A 15,490-nucleotide genomic window follows, 5' to 3' on the forward strand; every position below is an offset into this window, starting at 1 on the left:
TGACCTCTTTTGTGCATCAGGCCGCAAGCCCTGATTGATATCACAGGATTTCACCCATGTTTCAAGAGAGATGTATGTTCGACTGTACGAATCATATTTTCGTTATGCTTCATATTTTCAATTTGCTTGACGGAAGATTACTGTTATTTAAATTTGACATCAACTATGGAGGAATGCGCCACATTTCAAGTAATCTACTCTTTTGCAAACACATTATCATTTTATTATAATGATGGTCAGTAAAAGCTCGCATGATTCCAAGGGCCACTTGTTTCCCCACCAACCCCCGCGTAGAAGATGATAAGATAACAAGCTTTTTTCATATTAAATCTAATTAGAGATGTCTCCCAAACATAATGTGTTTCTTTTAATTTTTATCTACTTGAAAGAAATAGGAAGACAGCCGAAGGCCTCTGGAGACTCTAGCATCATTAAATCTATGCAGAAATCTCAAGGGGTTGATCTCTGCATTAGAATTTCTTTTTTTTTTTTTGCTGGTAAGAGATACATTGAGCCCTGCGGAAATAAATGTTCCGTACCCAGCAAACCGCCTGTTCCGAGTTTCTTACAGATGTGAGTTGGCCTGCATTTTCTTAGTTACTTGTTGTTTACTCAAATCAGTGGTCCCAGCAGTGACTATTAAGGACTGACATAATTCCCACTCTCACTTCCAGTGGCTATTTTTTAAAGGCACAGTGTGGTTTTCATGTCAAAATAGTTCTGTCAGCTTTCCCGCAGGGTTTGCAGGGGAGTGAGAATTTTCCTACATGGAACTTTTCGTGTGCCACAAAATTACAGGGTAGCTATTGCAAAGGCCGAAACATCAAGGGCCTCATTCCATCCAGCACACAATCTTCGAGTGTAATTTGCACACCGAGTAAAGTAAATGCCAGTGCTGTAGCATAGTACTTACAGGATGTATAATATGCACTTCATTAATACCGTCAGCCATCCGAATGGGGGCTTTGTGTTTTTGCCCATGTTTCTAAGTTGTGCAAATTCGGATTTTGTAGAGTTCTCAGTTTTGTAAAATTGTGTGTGGGGATCTGCCTCCTGGCTCTTCATTAACCTAAACAGGGAAGGTCAAATTTACATTTCTGTTCACAATTATTTTTAAGGAACACGATGACGCTAGTCAGCAATCATCAGTAGACTGTTGTCAGTTCACACTATAAGTGACTACTTGAGTTTACTGTGCTGAAAACAGGAGACTTTCATCAACACACACAGATCCCTTAAGACAATTTGCTTTTCTTTATTTTTTTGTGGAAAGGATGTAAATCAAAGACCATCTGTTGTACCTGGCCCTCTCTGCAGGGTCAACCCAAAACGTTTTCCCCTTACCTTCCACTTCTTTGCTGAATTTATATTTGTTGGCCTTAGGACTCTGTGAGATTTAAGACTAACAGTGCTTGTGCTCACACCCCTAAACATGGTAACATGGATTTATACCTGATTGGCACATTTAATATACGTATAAGCTGTGTGTAGAGTGGTATACCATGTACCTAGGGCCTCTCTGAAGGGCCTGTCAATTAAATGATACTACTGGGCCTGCAGAACTTATTGTGCCACCCACTTAGGTAGCCCCTTAAAACATGCCCCAGGCCTGTCATTGCAACCTTTATGCAGTTTTAACCTGGCAATAAAAAGGCAATCTGACCCACTTGCAAAGCTTAAACTCCCCTTTTATTGCATATAGGACAACCCTCAGCTAGGCCGGAGGTTGGCCATAGGGAAGGGTGCATTGTAATTAGAAGGTTGGACACTTTTAAGTTTTACATGTCCTGGTCGTCAAAAACCCACAGATTTGTTTTTCACTAAGGAGAGGCCTACCTTTCTCATAGGATAAAATTGCCTCATTTTTGATTGGGGACAGATAACCATTTCATGTTTGGTATCAATGAAATTGTAAAGAAAGATAATCTTTAATGGTAAAGTTGAGTTTTAAATTACAATTTTGAAAATGCCACTTATAGAAAGTTGGCATTTTCCTGCCCTTAGCCTTTTGGTGCCTGAAGCCAGTCCTAGATCACATGACTGAGTGTAACTGACAGTTAGACTTTGTGAATTCCTCACAGACAGTCACACAATAGCGGGATTACCTGTGCCTGAATGGACAATCTGCTCGCAGGATTGGGAGGCAGAGCTGGCCACAGCCCCACTTGCAACTGAATAGGCTGTGCTCTGCCTTCACAAAAATAGCTTTCAGCCACCTCCACAATTTTCTCTGCAGCCAGTTTGCAGCCAGGTCAGGGGAGTAAGGACATTTCAAGCACTTGAAACAGAAACCTCTAGAAACCTATCCCAAATTCAACAGGGGCACCAGGGATACAAATAGGGACCTCATACCTACTCTTCACTTCACTTTCTGGACCTGTGGAAGGGCCCTCAGTGGACTGCCTGCTGCTGTAGCCTGCTGCGTACTCTACAAGAGTGCCTTGCTGCACCTAGAAGCACTGCTTTGCTGCCTGGAGCCTGATTTCAACCCTCATAGGCAAGCCATGCTGTTTGAGCCCTGCTTATTCACCTGAAACCAGGACTTCAAGAGTAACTCCAAGAGCTAGTTTGCTTGCCTCCTGTATAGAGCCACAGGGACATGAAAGAGTCCTATTATCTTGAACCTAGACCTAGACCCAATCAGAGTGAATCCTGAACCCCCAAGTGGTGTTCAACAAGTCCTGAACCCTTGTTTGTGATGCTAAAGGTGTCCAGATAGCCAGTCTCCAAAACATGGCTAAAAAAGTGTTTCTGATTATTAGTAAACATGCTGTGAGAACCTGCTCATCCATCTGCCCAAGGTGCATCGCCGATCAGCCTGACTTCACAGCTGCTCCCACTAGGTTTTTGCAGGCAGCAAAAAATCTTGTTCAGTGGTCCTTTGCCAAAGGGGTATTTGAGCTCCTGAAACTGTCTTCGACTACAGACTCCTGCGTCATCCAGCTGGTGATTTTGGACTTCCAAAAAAGTGACTAAGTCCAAACATAGAAATCTTCACAGTAACTTTGGCCAGCGGGTCCCTGATGATAAAGCTCCCTCCTCAGCCACTGCCTGCAGCCTTGCCCAAATGGACTTTTCTTCTCAGAACATGTTTTCTTGGACATTCTTCTAAGTTGGAAGGTAAGCGCTGATGGACCGAATCCACTTATTATATCCGTCCTGTGCTCCATCACAGTCAGACATATTTTTGGACTTTGAACCAGTTTCGCTCGACTGGATATTTGCGGTTACACTTCAATGTTTTCGGTGCTAGTTTTTACTAAAAACTTTAGAAATTCATAACTCTGGATCTACTGATTGGATTTTTGACATTTTGGTGTCAAATAATTTATTACATTTACTCTATTGTTCTAATTTGATATGAGATTTTTCTCTTGTTGTGTTTTCACTTCATTATTGTTTGAAGGTTGCCCAAATACTTCATATACTGCTTCTAAGTTATGCTTGGCAGCTTTTCTGCCAAGCTTCCCAGGGATAAGCACAGGTTAATTTAGTGCCTTTTTGTGGTTCACCTTGCCAGGGATTGTGGCTGTTGCTTGGGAAAGGTTGCACCTCTCGACCAAAAACCCAGTTTCTTACACATACCTTACACAATTTGACTTATTTCATCCACAAACACCTTTGTACTTTTGACGGCATTGTGATTCATATTCAGTCATTAATACATTAGTTCTGTCATTTAATAATTCATTTATTCACTTGTTGTTTGTGTTTGTATTGAAGACATTTGACCATACGTCCCGTCATTCTGTCGTGCTAAGAATGTTGATTTATGGATGTCAATATTGGTATATGATGAATGCATTAGTGTTGATGTTTATGTTTCTAACCCCTGAAAACTGTGTTTCATACCATGTAAAATAGTACTATATTAGTACTACTTACTACAGCATGCAATCTACATCTCTCTAAGTGTAAATCTCTGCTGCTATCTCTCCTATCTTTTCTATGGAGAGATTGTCACACACTCAAAAATACTGCTTAATAGAAAGATTGGAGGAACCAGGGGTGAGTGGCTGAAAAAGGGGCATACTTGTGACTAAAGAGGAGTTGTTTAACAAGGGTTAAGCAGGAGTTTAGGCTAGGGAGAGACACCCACCCTCCAAAGGGTAGATCCATTTATACTCTCAAATTGCACTCCTATATTTATTACAGATAAAACGGACCAAAAAAAATAGTAAATGTACATAAGCTCAGACATGGAGTAAGTCTAGCACCACACATGGTCAACCCATGGTACTACAACACCGTGATTTATGACAAACATTTGTTGATGAAAATCCTATTTTGTTACAACTTTGGCTTAACTCTAAAAGGTGTGCTTTCCCACCCACAGGTGACAAGGTGAACTCAATTCAGTACACCAGTGATGAATGTGAAAGACAGATTTTTGTAGCCCTGCAAAACAGTACTCAGTGTGTAATTGACATAGAAGCATTGCTTTTGGGTTGCTCAAAATCCGATACAGAAATCAGGGCACACTGCGGAAACAGAAACACACCGTATTTCGTTATTCACCATATCACACACACTGTGCTAAGAAGAATGAACAACTTCTAAGTTAAAAGTATCTGTCACTACAGGAATATTCTGTTGCTCACTATGTCTAAAATAACCACACAGAATATTATTGTAACAGCAAGCAGACACATTATAAACAACAAGAATAAAATGAGCATTTCTAGCATGCTTTAAAATGTCATTTAAAATCTAACACCCTAATGCCCCCTTCTATGCGCTACACAAAGAGAGCATGGAAGGCAAGACAACTTGCAGTCTAGAAGTTCTTACGCCAAAGACAACACTGCATACTTTGTTGACAGCAAAGGCTGTCTTTACCAAAGGAAGTGTGAAGACAGTGTTCCCTGCAAAAGTGAAACATGCGCTGCAGTAGCAGTTGATTGGCTTTTCTTTGGGAGTAGGCTTCATCTGCTTCAGGAGAGACGCAGCATCTGTGAAGTGCACAGTGTGCTGGCAATAGCTGAGACCATCTCTTGCAGAATCTTAACTGATAATCTGGGTGAAGGGCCTCTCCTAACAAGTGGCCAAGTGGTTGTCCTTATATGCTAAATCTTATCAGAAACTGGAATTTCTGACATAAATTTAAGAAAGTCTGGATTTATATTATTTGCATCAAGGGATACATCCCAAAAGCTTCCTTCTGAGCATATAACGTAAAAGGACATCAATTCAGACTACGCTATTTGGTTTATATGCCTGCAGGTGGCCCTAATTAACCTTGATAGAATTGAAAATAGACATTTGACCCAGACAAAGGATGCATCAATGGTTATATTCTATGTTATCAACTGAATGGCTTGATGCTTTTACAGATCTTTAAAGATAAGGTCAGATGACAACTGCATTTAATATCAGACATAACAATGATTCTGCATAAATCGAGAAAGATGCGACTTCCATTGTATGAAAGGGGGAAGATGGCAACCTCCATTAGTCAAGATGGAGTCAGGGCCGGGGGCTATATCAGATGGAGTCGGACCTTTAGGTCATCTTCGACTTGTACATCTGAATGTGACATCATAAGGGCATGTCTAATAATCAGTGATTTATTTAACATACAGGGAAGTCCAGGCTCTCATGTTATTGAGGTCAAGAATACCTAAAATAGAATGTGCACTCAAGCAAACTGAGGCCTTCATTACAAGTTTGCGGTCTGAGGACCACCACAGTGGCGATGGCGGGCACACCACCCCGGGTCAGCAGAGAAGACTGCCATATTATGACCATGGCGGTGTTCCCAACAGAACACAGCCAAAACACTGCAAGTACCGCCAGTGCGGGCAGGTCATCGCAACCGGCGGTAGGCATCTGCAGACCGGTGGAGCCCATGTTCTTGCCGACCATACTACAAACCAGCACACCACCACGGTTTCTGGGGCTGTCTCACCACAACAAAAAGCCTGGTGGAAACGGGCAAAGTAAAAGGAGACACTCCTTCAGGAGCACAGATACATCTGCAGCCGCCATGGAACCCGAACTGGAAGTCTTCCCACTGCTCCTGCTGGCCATACAACTCCAGAACCAGTGACGGCAATGAAGAAAACACCAGTAAGTACACACACCAAAACCACACTGGAGGGAAGGCCACTAGTACACACCCACACACAACACACAACCCTTGCATGGCTAGCCACACCCACACACACACATGCAAGCATACACCAGTACCAACACACAAACACATCTACATACACACTCACACAAAAACAACACACACCACGTCCAACATACACGTGTCATACACACAACACACGGCACACACACACCACCATCACTGTCAGACAAATCACACAAAAACACTGAGTCACACAACCATAACACCATCGTAACCACACAACTGCATTGGCTGAGAGGCACTACGCACACCTCCGCAGGAAAACACACTGCCAGCAACACGTAACAACAGCACACAACCAATACAACAATAACACTACCAAACAATGTGTCACATCACATGCCACGTCCACCGAACACAGAAAGTACATCACAGATGCATCACAACACAAACACCCCGCCAAACAATGCCACACAACAACAACACAACATTTCACAACAAGTCCATAGCACAACTTACCCACACAACTCATGCTGCTACACAAGCACATCACATACACAGAAGACACACACCAAATCGCACACATACAACACATACATGTGGAAGGAAAGGCAGGAGAAGGTGAACAACCTCGACACCGGGTGACTGATGCAGATGTATTAAAATAAAGGTCCAGTCAGTAAAATCAACTATACACAGCAGAGGCCTAATGGCCAGTCCAAAAGTGTCCATTGCCCCAGGTATACTGGGCATACTGGGCATACTGGGCAGAGTATCTGGGCCCAACTTGACTCCTGACTGCAAGTGGCCTCCACATGGCAGGGGCATCATTGAGGCATGCAGACACGTCAGGGGCAAAGTGGGGTGGTCAAGGTGGGCGTTGGGTGTGGGAGGGGGGCCTTTTATTTGGGTTTGGGAGGGGGGTCCTTTGCTTTGGCTTTGGGATGGGGGCCCTTTGGTTTGGGGGGTTGTCAGATTTTGACTTGGGGGTGGCTTTCCCCTTTGTATGGCCATTTGGAGGAGGGCCCTTTCCTTTTGGTGGGGTGGTAGTCTTTGCTGGGGGAGGGGGAGGAGGGGCAGTACCAGGGGTCCATGGGAGAACTGTGAGGTGGGAGGACTGGGTTTGGAAAGGGCATGATGGTGCTTGGAGGAAATAGGGACAGGGTCAGTGGGAGGGAACAGGGCAAACTCGTGTAGGAACCTTTTTTCAGGGACACAAGGAGGTTCATGGGAAAAATGGGTGGGAAAGGAGGATGAGGGAGTGGTTGAGAGGTGTGTCTTGGTAGGTGCCTTGGGTGCAGGTGAATGGGTGGAAGCCATGGGTTTGCTGAGTGTGTGTTGGGTGGGTGAGTTTGGGCGTTTCGGTGTCCTGGGAGGAGGAGGGAGGAGATGCAGGGAGATGACACAGTGGATGTGTGAGTGTCTGTTAGGGTGGTGCCTGCAGGTAAGGTGGATGTGCTGCATGTGTGAGTGTTGGTAGTAGTGGTGAGTGTGCATGTGGTGAATGGGGTGGATTTTCTGGGGGTCTGCTATTGTGGTGACGGAGGGCATGAGGGAACATGTGGCTGGATCTGGAAATCTTGATGTGATGAAAGCAGGTGTGCGTGGTGTAGTGTCTGTGAGGTAGGAGGGGGAGTCTGTGTAGGGAATGGATGTTGTTGTGTCTGCATGTGTCGGTTGTCTGTGTGCATGGCGGTGGTGGGACTTGTGGTGCCTGTGTCTGTCTTTGCAAACCGTGTCTGTTGAGGTAGATAAGTGCTGGTCTGACTATGTGCTCGGGATGGTTGTGGGGAGAGGGGTGTGGGATTGGGCACAGGTAGTTGGAAGGGGGACGGAAGACGAAGGGACACTGTCTGCTGTCAACGAGGAGGCCAGAGCCTGAAAGGATCTCTGCAGGCCAGTCAGGGCACAGTGAATGCCTTCCAGGAAGGCATTGGTCTGCTGCATCTGTGATGCCAGACCCTGGATGTCATTCACAATGGTAGACTGTCGCACAGAGATGGACCTCAGGAGGTCAATAGCCTCTTCATTGAAGGCCGCAGGGCTGAGTGGGGTAGGGGCAGAGGTGCCTGCAGTGAAGGAGATGCTCATCCTCCTGGGTGAGCGGGCACGAGCAACTGGGTGGGGAGCTACAGGGAGGGCAGTGCTGCTAAGGGGGGTGGAGGACAAGGATGAAGCTGGGCTTGTCCCAAATGGGTCCACCACCACCAGGGAGCGTACATCGGAGGATGAATCCAAGGAGGATGTTGTAGATCTGGTCTCCCCGGTGCACTACCCTCACCCTCTGTCCCACTGGTCCCCTTGGCTTCACTGGTATCAGCTTCGTGGGCCCCATGGGCTGCTGCTTTCTCACTCGCCGGTGTCCCTTCTCCTTCGCCTGATGATGCTGATGCACACAAAGTCAAAGGAGGAGAGGGAGGGAGGGTGGGATACAAAAAAAGGGTGCAATGGGTCAATACATGCACATCATTCACACACACTCAAAACCAAATATTAATTGCTCGGATGCCATGCCATTGCATGCCTATACACTGAAATGCTCAGCTTTGGGAAATCAGAGGGAAAACAGGAGATATGCACTCTAATCCAAATAATGTGGGTAAAACTGGCACTTTTGACTAACTGAAGGGTCATACCAATCACAGTAGCACAGTACTTGGCACACACCCATTGTCGTAAACATAGACCTACCCTGTACTCTTTACTCTACTGATTCCTGCCTGGCAATGTAGCATGGCGATAAATCCAAAAACAATGTGACCAGTATCATTTTGTCCCCTGCAGCCATCTACACCTACAGTCTGAGGCAGCTGATTAGATCACACCAATTGCCTCTGTCATAGTGGCAGACTATCAGTGATGGCTATGCCCTGACATCTCAGGTATACTGATGGTGATGGAAGGAGCTGATCACCCAAAAGATGACAAATGTAATGAGACAATATTCAAAATTCATTTTCCTACCCTCTTGAGTCACCATCTACATGCTACTGGCACACATAACTGATACAATTCCTGCCAGGGTGGCTCATACCCATAGCTGATGTGCAACTACAAATGATCTACACAACATCTACAAACTAGTAGCCTACTCAAATCCATACATGCCTACCATTAGGGAGGTGTGAGTCTGTACTTACGCCCTTGTGGCTGCTGTGCTGCCTTCAATTGTCCATCCTCAGAGTGGGCCACCGCCAAAATGCTGGCCATTAGGGGGGTCAGGGTCTGACGGGCACCCTTCCCTCGTTGGGAGGACGTCCCCATCTGGGTCTCCGCAGTCTTCTGGGCCGAGTGTCTCAGGTCCTCCCACTGCTTCCTGCAGTGGGTTCTCTGCAGGGCATGACCACACAAATGTGTCTTCATGGCACTTCTGCACCTACTCCTTTGCCATGTGCATGCATCCACTCTGTGTGCATCGTCTCCACGCCTTTCAACCCCACACACATCACCATGAGACAGGACAGGAACATTGGACTCACCTGCTGCTCTGGTGCCCCTTACAACTGTCCATACAGGGAAAGGATCCCGTCTACAAGCTTTTCCAATTCCTCCTGGGTGAAGGCAGGGGCCCTATCTTCTGCAGGGCGTGGCATAATGGCTCCCAGTGACAGAACACAGCAGCTCACACAGTGGACGTATTGCTTGCACTAGTGTCAGGAGTCAAGTGAGATATGCAACACAAAATGGCGGTCATGGCTGCCACGTACATGACCACTACCGCCTGCGAGGGTCATCATTGACCCCATTCTCCCATAGTCAACAATGTTGTCCAATGAGGAGTTGCACGGCGGTTGTGTTTGCCTTCAGCCAAGACGACTAACGTTAGCGGAATTAGGTCACTTCCATCTGTCCTGTGCTTGCAGGACAGGCAGCTGCCATTTTACATGTGGCTAGTGTATTTTAAGTGAATGATAAGTGTGTCATGTATAATCTTTAGTGACGTGCATAGATTAACCATGTTCACACATCATAGCATGGTTCACACATGTGACATTCATGCATAGTCAAGTCAGTGTACTGATAACTATGACACGACATTTGCAGTCACTTGCTGCCTCGTAGACGGCCCAACCAAATCTGTGTGTTACCAACCTACATGTATAGTGTTAGGTGGTATGTGAACTGTCAACATTAACTTGTGGCTTTTCCTCTCTCTCTCATTTCTAGATTCCATGCAATGGGGAGAATGAGACATGCACCGCTGTACCGGCCCCTAGCTGATCTTGCTACCTGGAAGAGAGACACATAATTCAGGCGTATCGTCTGAACCATCAGACCATCATAGAACTGTGTACCCACTGGGAACCGGATCTCTTGCCAGCCATCCGTAGTCCCCATGCCATCCCTCCCACAGTACAGGTCTTTTCTGTGCTACACTCCTTTGCCCCAGGCTTGTTCTAGATGACAGTTGGCTTGGCAGCAGGGATGTTCATTACAGTGTTGAACAATGTACTGTGTGCTTTACTGAAACATCTGGACAGCTACATCCGGTTCCCCCAACATGTGGATTTGGCTACTGTTAAATCTGACTTCTATGTCATGGCACATGTCCCTCGTGTGATAGGTGCCATAGATGGCACCCACATTGCTTTAGTTCCTCCCAGGGTCAATGATCAAGTGTACAGGAACAGAAAGGGCTTTTACTCCATCAATGCCCAGATGGTGTGTCTCGCTGACCAGTACTTCTCACAAGTGACAGCCAAGTTTCCAGGATCTGTGCATGACTCTTACATCCTGAGGAACAGCAATGTCCCACACATGATGGCACAACTACAGAGAGAGAAGGCCTGGCTTGTTGGTATGTATCCAATAGTATGTGTGCAACTGTAATGACACCTCTCTTCACATTCTACCCTGTGTTTCTGCCTTAATTGTGATAGATCCAATCTTTGTGCACACAGGTGTCTCTGGTTATCCTACCCTTCCGTGGCTGCTGACACCAGTGAAATATGCAACAACAGAAGGTGAAAACCATTTCAATGAGGCCCACAGTAGGACAAGGAGTGTAAGCGAGAGGGCCATTGGCCTGCTAGAGGAATGATTTCAGTGTCTACATGTCTCAGGAGATGCCCTGCTCTACAGACCATTCAAGGTCTGCCAGATCGTAGCTGCCTGCTGCATGCTACACAATATGGCTCTGAGGTGTCACATGCCATTACTGGATGTTGAGGAGGTGGCAGCTGGACCTGTGGCTGATGATGGTGACATAGATACTGATGAGGAGGCAGATGAAGAGGATGTAGCTGACTCTAGGACAAAGGTGTTCCAACAATACTTCCAATGATCTACAGGTATAGGTCAAGTGTCTTGTATGTGAACTGTACTCATGTCTGCCTTGTGACATAGCTCATCCTGGTGTGTGCCATAAGTGGAGGTATTAAGTGCAGCTATCCCTCTGCATGCATTTGTGGCAATTAGAATTGCCCATCAGGGGAGGTGTTACTGTTCATATGTCAGTGCTATGTTAACTGTGCAATTGGCTGTCATCACATCTGCAAGGGATTGGCCATTTTCTATGGTCCCATTGATACAGTGTTAACTGCAGCAGGGCAGGCAAGCAAGATTGTGTCAACAGTATGGCAACTTATCCTCACTGTACACAATGGACGGATATGATAGCCAACTCCTATTGACAGGGAAAATTGCCTTTAGTTGGGTGTTGTGAGCTGTGAGGGATGTACTATTGGGAATGGATGTCTTGAAAATGTGGATCTGCTATGATATGTTATGTTCACATGCCACTTGGGTACTCGTACTCGGGAGGATGACAATGTACTGCATGTGTATTGGCCGGCCACCAAAGACTCCTATTGTGATGGTTGTCCCTGTCTTGGTGTATTTGCAGGTAATTTGGGTGGTTGTACTCTGGTTCCTGCCTTGATTGGGGGTCCCCTTCACACAGGATTTGAGGATGTGTCTGTTCTACTAACAAACTTGCTGCATGTGCCTCCCCCTTCTGTCCATCTTACAGACTTTTGCTGGTCAATGGATTAAGTAAGCTGACATATTGTATAACAGTTAAGTCATATATGTTACAATAAAGACACGTAAGCAGTAGCTGATTTACAAGTGCAATGAGTGATGAGTGGGGTCATGATGGATGAAATCATCAGAGCAGTTGGCCCAGCTGTACGTAGTACAGGTCCAATATCCAAGGGCCATGGGAAAATGGAGAGATGACAGTGGACAGTCAACAGGGTGTGTCAGTAGCACACAAGGGAGAATGTTCAGGAGATTCTCACTTCCTGGCAGTGGTCTTGGTCTGGGCATCAGCTCCTGCAGGATGTCTGGAGGGACGACCTTGTTTGTGTGGGGGTTCCTCAGCTACCAGGGAAGTATGCTAGTGGCCTGTGGGTCCTTTGGCAGGGCCTCCATTCCACTAGCTGAGGAGGAAGTGGATGGCACAAATGGTATGTGGCTAGTGGAAGGGGCCTGCTGCTGGACGATGACAGACTCAGGATTGATGTGAATTCCTTTAGCATCCCTGCAATAGAGGACATGATGGCATTGTATGCCTGCCACTGCTACATGGCCTCCTGGTGGTAATCCCTCTTCAGCCTCTGGTTCTCCTGCAAGGTGAGGAGTATCTGACCCATCTTGTCCTGGAATTGCTGATATGCTTCCAGGACTTGGGAGATGGCCTTCTAGACAGTCCTTTCCCTTGTGTGTCCCATCCCTTGGCCAACAGGTGCCCTCCCATTGGCCCTGGCCCCCTTTGCCTGTGCCCCAGGCACGGTATGACCACTCCCAGCTACACCAGGACCTTCATTGTCCTGGGTGTGAGGGGTAGACTCAGGTCCCTGTACTGTGGGGCACACTGCTTATTGAAGATGAGGGGTTGCCTGTCTTGTCATTGCCCCACAGGTGGGGGATCAGATGTAGACAGGGTGAGGCTGGTGGTGGTGGACTGATCAGATGTCCCAGATGGGCCAGGTAAATCGTCAATGTCCAGACATCCAGAGCTGTAGTCCTCACTGGGGCCTTCATCCTGAGGAGGGCTGTCTGTCTCTGGCATCCTCTGCAAGGTGGCAGTGGCAGGGGTACCTGTGGATGGAGAGGAGGAGAGTTACATTGTGGAGGTGTACTTGTTCGTATCATTGTCAGATGCATACAGTGGCTTGACTTGCTTCCCTGTGACGGCAATGACAGATGCAGCACTGCAGACATTGTTGCGTGGTGGATTGTGGAATTGGTTCCATGTTCCATGGAGGGTTGTGGATTGGGGATAGCATAGCTTTCATTGCCATTTAGTGGTGCCCAATTGAAGCATCCATTTATTGTAGCTGGTGTGATGGTTTTAGGTGCAGATGTTCCACTGTGAAGTGGTACTGGCAGATTTTCATGTGTGGGGAGTCATGCATTGTGGGAGTTGTATTGCTTGCCATTGTGAGGACTCTCTGTGTAATGGGGTGGACTGTGTGGGGATGCTGGCAGGGGAGGGGCATTGGGGGATTGGGTGGGGGGAGGACGTGTGAGGTTGGTTGAATTAGGGAGTGATAGGGTGGTGGGGATGCATGCTGTACAGAAGTCATTGGTTGCAGGGGAGTGTTAGTGACTTACCAGAATGCAGTCCTCTGATGATTCCAGTCTGGCCCTCAGGATGCAAGATGTCCAAGACCTTCTCTTCCCATGATGTGAACTCTGGGGGAGGAGGTGGGGCCCACTGGCAGTCTTGTTGGTGGCAATGTGGTGTTGTGATGCCATGGAACACACCTTCCCCCATAGGTCGTTCCACCTCTTCCTGACACCCTCCCTTGTGCGTGAATGGTTGCCCACTGAGTTGACCCTGTCGACAATCTTCTGCCATAACTCCATTTTCCTGGCTACGTATGTTTGTTGGACCTGTGCTTTACCCTGACGATTTTATCAACGATGCCCCTCAACTCTTCGTCTGTGAATCGTGGGTGCTCTTGAGAGGACATGGTGGTGGTGAAGTGGATTGTTGGGGGGGGTGTTGTGCACAAGGGTTGTGTTTTTGGTGCTTGATGAGGTGTGTGTGGTGGTTCGGTTGATGTGGTGGTGGGTTGTGGTGTTTGTGTGCAGTTGTGCTGTGTGTGACGTGTGAGTGTGCCAATGATGTATATGTGCTATGTAGTGGGTATGGCAGTATGTCTGTGTGAATTGTTCGTTTTGCAATGGATTGTGGGATGTGTGTTTTATAGTGGTGTGTGTGGGTGTGCCTGATATGTGTATGTGTTTCAGGTGTGGGGTAGTCGTACTGTCCAATGTGGCTTTGGGTTCTTTTGGATGTGCATTTTTTAGCACAGCGGGCCACACCGCCAATGTTTTACCAATGTGGAAGGACCGCTGTGCTGATTTGTGGGTCATAATTTGGAGGGAAGTGTGTTGTCGGCGTGGAGGTACTGGTGGTGGTCTCTCCCACTCTTGGCCGGCCTGGCGATGTCGAATTTGTGGCTGTTTTTGGACTGTCTTCAGTTTGTGACTGGTAATACAGCGGTCAGGATACCGCCAACACTGGCGGTCTTTTTGCGGCTGCCACCACAGCAGTCTTCCAAAAAGACAGCCAAACTCGTAATGAGGGCCCAAATGTATAAAATATAATAGAAAGCATTCAATGTCAAATATAAATGAGCTTAAAAGAAAAGGCAGGTAATGCATTATAAATGTAAAGGAATACATATGATAGCATAGCACAAATATTTTCAAGCCTTGCATTGTTTCAAGTAAATGATATATAAATATCAATTGTAGTGTATCTAGAATGTTGTATATGCGCTGCCAATTAAAACATACCAGTGATGATATGAATAGACCAAATTAAATATCAGCAGTAAAAATAAAAGACAAAAAAAATAAAAAGTCTCATAACAAACATTGGCCCAGATTTAAGAGGGCCTAGCGCCTCCTTGCGCCACATTAGCATAATTTCTTTTTTTACGCTAATGTGGCCCAACGAGGCCAAAATCGACACGCCATATTTACAAAGTGGCACAATTCATGCATTGAGCCACTTTGTGACTCCTTGTGCCACATTATGCCTGCGCCACGCATAATGCATACAAAGGGGGCGTTCCCCTGTTAGGGGGGTGAAAAAATGGCGCAAAGAAATCTAAAAGATTTCTTTGCACCATTTTCGTCGCATTTTTAACACCTGCTCAGAGCAGGTGCTTTGGCACTAACCCTGAACAGTACATCAATAACATCAAATATTTTGATGCTATTGCCCCCTGCCCTGCGCGTTTTTAAATATGGCACACACAAGGTGGCGGTACGGGGACAATAAAAGACACAAGAAAAGTGCGCTGCACTGGGTGCAGCACCACTTTACTTAAATCTGCCCCATAGTTTCTACAGGCTTTTGTGATATTTTGTGGAATATGTGCTGAATTATTGTCGTTGGTCAACTTACTGGTTCAGTTCATTACTTGTCAAAGAATATGTTGACATCTCTGG

The sequence above is a fragment of the Pleurodeles waltl genome, chromosome 5 (assembly GCF_031143425.1).
Source record: "Pleurodeles waltl isolate 20211129_DDA chromosome 5, aPleWal1.hap1.20221129, whole genome shotgun sequence".
Taxonomy (NCBI): domain Eukaryota; kingdom Metazoa; phylum Chordata; class Amphibia; order Caudata; family Salamandridae; genus Pleurodeles; species Pleurodeles waltl.